This window comes from Haliotis asinina, chromosome 6, assembly GCF_037392515.1.
Source record: "Haliotis asinina isolate JCU_RB_2024 chromosome 6, JCU_Hal_asi_v2, whole genome shotgun sequence".
In the NCBI taxonomy this organism is placed as follows: Eukaryota; Metazoa; Mollusca; class Gastropoda; order Lepetellida; family Haliotidae; genus Haliotis; species Haliotis asinina.
This window is the reverse complement of record NC_090285.1, coordinates 51,581,850-51,588,061: the sequence shown is the minus strand read 5'-3', so window position 1 is coordinate 51,588,061 and position 6,212 is coordinate 51,581,850. Positions and strand designations below refer to the sequence as shown.

General features: G+C 40.8%; 1 long non-coding RNA gene across 1 annotated transcript; it reads right to left on the bottom strand.

Moving 5' to 3' along the window:
- Nucleotides 1–239: 239 nt before the first annotated feature.
- LOC137288235 (uncharacterized) lies at nt 240–5,870 on the bottom strand. The gene is made up of 3 exons (XR_010957062.1): nt 5,217–5,870; nt 4,092–4,197; nt 240–1,846 (listed from the first exon to the last, which is right to left on the bottom strand). It is a non-coding gene; the product is annotated as an uncharacterized lncRNA (long non-coding RNA).
- Nucleotides 5,871–6,212: the final 342 nt, after the last annotated feature.

Genomic DNA, 6,212 nt, shown 5'->3' with positions numbered 1-6,212 from the left:
GGAAAACCTTCTTTCCTGAAAAGCCGCACCCCGGCTCCCAGTGCATTTCTCACCAAACTGCTAATATCATCATAGTCGATCATTTGTATCATTGTGATTAAACACGGAGCACTGTGCATCGATTGCACAAACAGCCGTCTATCCCTCTTCCTCAGGCTGAAATCGACACCACCATGTCAATTAAAGCAATTAATGTGTGTTGTCCAGACAGCAGTGTAATAAACGAGGTAACACAGATGTTAGTATATACCACATTTTATTATTGTGTATTTTATCCATTATGCTGTTTAAGACATCTGCTCTGTGAAACAATACATGACACAGGCCTTAAACGCATTACAGGTAAACCTTCAATTTGAATTAAATTAGTAATCAAATTCTGAACAAGATATATATACAACGCTGTTAACAAGGCAGCTATTACACAGTTTGACTTTGAGATCATAACCACCCAATTCCATTGTGACGTATGACTGGGTGTCAATTGCACTTCCCTTCCAGTGTCAGTAATGACGACTGAAATCGACAACTTTCAGAAAGATAGTGACACAAGATACGATACTTAGAAATGTATGATTGAAATTGACATGTCAAAAAAGGTTAAATGCAAAGTCCCGATGATATGTTTCCAACGCATCTGAAATGCGGCATCTAGTCATATGTCAATCATATATTTGTGTACCGTACTCTACACGAAATAGGTTCCGAATTTTTGAGCAATTACACAATTATTTTCTTTCTGCATATTACTGAAAGCCAATAACAGTTTCAAACCACTATTTTGTAATAAATTACTAGGTCAACTGATTCATTCTTTTTTACAAATAAATTAAATTAAATATTACATAGTTTATACACTTGTATATCACCATTGTTCATAATGGCAATTTTGAAGAGCCCTGGAGATATTTCTTTGATTTCATCTTTGTTGTTTCGCCTACCTGATTACAGAGAAATTAAATTCTTCAAGGAAGTATTGGCATTAAGAAAAAGTAAAATGTATTGTGTGCATACGAATACACTCGTCATTTGATATGAAAATCTCACTCATTCAAATAATAAATTCATGTTTCAATCACACTCTAAATTGCCCTTGTAAATGGGTTCGTTAAAAATTTGAATTTAAACAAAAGCCCTGAATTAACTTTGGAAGACCGACTTCTGACCCGTGTCTTATCGGGGCCAGGATCACTGTTTGAACTCTGACACTTGTCACGTGAGAGATATCATGATAGAAAGAAAGGCTGAAGATGAATGACAGCTGGACAATCACAGGATAGAAAGAAGATTAAGGAACAAAAGGATGAAATTAAAGTTAGGTTGGCAGTAGAAGCTTTGAACGAAGATGTCAAAAATGCACAAGTTTCTGAAAGAACATGGCTTGGCTCACGGTTCTTTCGAGATTAAACATGGGAATGACAAAAACACGTAGGAATGACCGACACAACAAATAGGTGAAAAGTCACAAAATTTCGACACAAGAGATCATAGTTCATAGCACATCCATGCCAGTTTCAGCCAGGTGTATAGTCACACACAGAGTCTGAACAATCCAATTTCATGTCTATTTCAATGTGACATCTAAATCACTCAGCGTCACAGGACTGTAATCTCGGTAGTCAGGATTCTGGCGTCCACTGCATTGAACTGCATTTGGTATCTCTTTCATTAAGATCTGTCTCTTGTGATTTGATCACATTTCACAGATATCAGTTCAGTGTCTCTTTCTTTCGCTGACCACAGGTCATTGCTGACTAGGATCACAATGGGGTGCAGGAGCCCGGATGTACGATATCATTCGTTCTTTCATTTTTCCATCCTGCCTCCTGCTTGCATAGCACTCGTCCTGTGAAAAAGAAGAACATAAACATAAGTATGATATTGAGATATGTTCGTTTCATGTACATTTCGAAAATGGAATTTTCTTTCAAATCCGTGTCTTTTGATAGAATATCTCACAAGTACTCTTCGTTTTGTCCAAAGAGCCTAATTACACGCATATTTTATATCAGGGGATCGATCATGCAAACTTCATTCATGTTTTTTTATTGATTATTTTACGTTCGGTCCAATAGAAGTAACGTAGTCAGGTGTAGCCCAGGGGAACGCTTTGACTCGTCATCCGCATCCAAACATGACCTATGACACGTGACCCTAGGTCACGCAGCCTATCTACCAATCAGAACGCCGCTTGGCAAATGCATGTCTTTCCCCCATCCCTGAGAGTCACGTGACACTATAGCTACCAGGCGCTGTGCAGATATTCTCTTCGCATCACGATAGCGACTGAGCTTTATGCAAATGAGGCAGCGCCCAGGGACGCTGCGCTGAATACGAGCCCTGTCCGAATTACTACGAAGCTAGTAAATTTATCTGACATTTTGAAACAGCTGAAACTTACAAACGTTTTTAAAGTCTGCCTCATTCAAGAAGTTCTTCTTACAAATACATTCACCGATAATAAAAACATGTTGATGATTATCAAATTAAACATAGAGCAGAAGTTTTTGAACTTTGTTCCCAGATCGTTTGACCTTATAAGTTTACACCAAGGTAATTCAGTTGTCCATCTCTATGGATTGGGAGTTGTGTCTTGGACGCGACGTCAGAAACTTACATATGCCATGTTATATATGAAAATATCTCTAAATATCTAAATTTCTTCGTCAAACACTGCACACAACACAAAGACCATCTGTGAAAGTGTCTTGCATAAAACAATTCCACAAAGTTATAAATACGAAATCAAAATCAGACAAAATTAACACAAAACTATTATCCCAATATGCTGAAGTAGGATCTTGTCAATATCAGCGTTGACCGATATTGACAACGGCCATAGTTGTCAAATATCAAACTGTTAGGTAAGTGACCTGATGTCATTTTGTGGCCCTTTAAATCATGGCTATCTCCCATACAGATACACAGAAGCGCTATGGGGTACTCCTACATGTCTAAACAAGTGCAATAGACTTGATTTTAAAATGTGCACCTAACAGCTGAAATACACAATGCGTCTGTCGGGTTTCTTGAGAAGACTTGCTTTTGATAACATGTGTGTAGTGCACACATTCTCAACTCGTTAACCAGCAATCGTTTGGCAGAAGATCAATTCACCCTCTTGTGTCACTAGGCGACAAACAAAATAAACTCGAGCATATAATGGTGCAACCTTTTAGAGAGAAGAGAAATTTCATAGTAACGTGTAATCTGCAATATTGATGCCTGTGCCGAATGACTTAGGTCCCTTTGTCCTGACAACTGACACTGGTTAATCCATCGAACAGTGTCTGTTCGATCTCTGTCTGTCATTTTGAACTATGTAAATATCATAACTGTCTGTTTCATTTCATTCAGGCATATTCCGTTAATGAGCAATTTCATCTCATGTAAAATAATGTCGATTTCGATCTAGAATAGTCCGGCAATCATTAATACCCAGTATTGGTCAAATATAACCTTTCCTCTCGATGCGTTTCCTTTGTCCGTTCAGTCTTCCCCTAAACAAAGGTGGTCAGTTTCACCCTCCCCTCCCCTCCCCAGCGCGTCCACACATGACCAACAGCGTGAATTGAATAGCAAGGCCATCGCTGCAGGGGGGCTAGCAGAGTCTATCTACGAGAGCTCGTTAATTACCTAGACAGTGAGAGGTCTGTCTTTCAACTAAGCCGGCGAAAGCAACATGAATAGCAATATTGGGCAATGTTACCTCCTTATCTCAGTATGCGATAGACAACGAACTCAAGATATAAATTTCCAATCGTAATTAACAGATCTTATCTAGTTATGCCAAAATGAACTGGAAACAAAGGAATCAGACCTAACGCCCATGTAGTGCATATTTCATCAAGAAAGAAATCAACAATAGCTGCATGAAGGCCAAGTCTAAGTTATCAATAGAGTTCCCCATAGAACGCTATAAATGTAACACAATTGCCACATGTTTATCGCGGATGTTGTTTATAGCTACGGATTAAGCAACCCCAAAACAAAGCCTGCCTGCTTGGACTGGCAACAATTAGCCCGCTGAAATTGCCATGTCGGGAAGACCACGATCTTGAAGAATGGAATTATTCAAAAATGAAGCTTACCCTTTAAATTAAATATCTCTATTATCACATCACAGTCGGGGCGACTTTCCCCTGGGTAGGGATGTGTCGATGTCTGGGGACCTCCTCTTTCTGGGCTGATAGTGGTCTGGAAGATGAAATCAACACATGTACATTTCATACAGAAAAAAGAAAAATCAATAGCAGACAACATACTACACCCATATGACACATGAGCTCCCTAATACAACTATATAATGCTGCATGTTATTTCAGGTTTGTTTTTACACTGAAGGTTTTTTTATTATTATTTTTTTTGTTTTTTGTTTAAAATTTTGCGTGACCTTGGGGGTGGGCGGTGCCGAGATAGAGAGCGAACAAGGCAACAAAACATGGCAGTGCATGGGGAATGTACTCGAATAAGTGTCTCATCACTAATTTTCTTTCTCGCTTCTAGTTTAAACGCTATAGGCTAGTAAACGTGTGTTTCCGCGATGTGAATAGACACGTCGGATTTCTCAATGAAACTAGGAAAGACATTTGGCACGAGATCAAAATTCTGACCGCTTAGAGGCCAGCTTTACGAACAAGTCTGAGCGTGTTGCAAGAACGTGCCAATCACACTCAGCATAGCGCTAGATTCAAAAGCTACCTATACCTGTAGTTATAAACATGATCAGACAAAACAAGGGTTTAAATCCCCGCGCGAAGACATTGTCGATTTCGAACATGTTTCCTGACGCTGATGACTGCGATTTTCTGTTTACGAGTAAGGGTGACATGTTGACTTTTGGGATGTATCAAAACAGTTTAAGGGAGATAATACAGAATTTGCTATCAGTAATCAAGGTAATCCTTTTATATAGAGGATTTGACGCCGAACCACGGAGCATCGACTTACGATACACTAGTTTGTTTACTGAGGTCTAACTGTCCCCACTGCCTGATAACATAGAGCAGCCCAGGCGACCAGGGCGAGTACACACGCTCTCACGCTATGTACAACCCTCTTGCAGAAATACACACGGAAAACGCCCATTTACACACCGCAGTTAACTGGGTCGCTACTGAAATCAAGTGAAATTAACATGGGTCGATTTCAAGCCACACTGAAATGTACTACCACGTGCGTAAAATAGAGTAATGAAGGTGTCATGCTCTACCTACCTTTCATAGTGGACTGGTGGAGACTGGAAGGCACAACATTACGCGTTCTGATGCGTTGGTTCGTTGAAGTATTGGTTCCCGAAACATGGAAATCATTTTCTTTAAAGTCTAATCTGCGGACACCACTGACAACTGCCCCGGCTAGTGCCGGACTAAGCGGTGCATCCAACCCTCGCCCAGCCTGTGTACTAGAAGATGTTACTGCCGCCGACGTAGTATTATCCACCTGGGTTCCCGACGACACCATGCTCACACTTGATCTGTCTCTCACACGTCTTGATTTTGTCGAGTATCCTTTTCGGTAGAAACTGGGGACGTATTCGTCTTCTTTCACTTCTGTTATCTCGTATCGCCCTCCAGGTACTCCTGAATCTGTTTCAATATCGAAACCCCAATTGTTTTTCATGTCGGCTTTAGTACTCCGATCCATATCGGAAAGAGCACGATCCAAATCCTTTCTGATTCGTTCATGATCCGGTGCTCCGAATAAACACCTCCGGACGGGTTTCTTTAAACTCACTGGTCCTCGAATAGCCATGGCTAAAGTATCGGAACTCCCAACAAGCACGGTTGTAGTACTATGGCCTGTCCGTGCGGCTAACAAGCTACGTATGCCGTTTAAAACCCTCCGTGATACTATATAGGGCTCGAGTCAATACACTTGTCACGTGACAGCCCCCCCAGTGGCCTCCTGAACGCTGATTGGCTGATCCAACGGTCGCGGTTTATCTCTCGTGTCTGCCCGGCCCAGGCTTGTTCAGGCATCAACAGAAGGAAGAAAGCCGCGCTAGAGCTCACAAGTGACTGATATTTACATGTGAGGATGCGGAGCCACGAACGTGTGTCGACTTGTACGTCTATGACTCGGCGAAATGTACATGAAACTGACCATGAATCATATAACTTACTTTGTTGCAACCTTATATGCTAATTAGGTTACGATTTATTATGTTCAAATAACTCGAGCTGGGCAGGGGTGACTGTTTACAATTGATT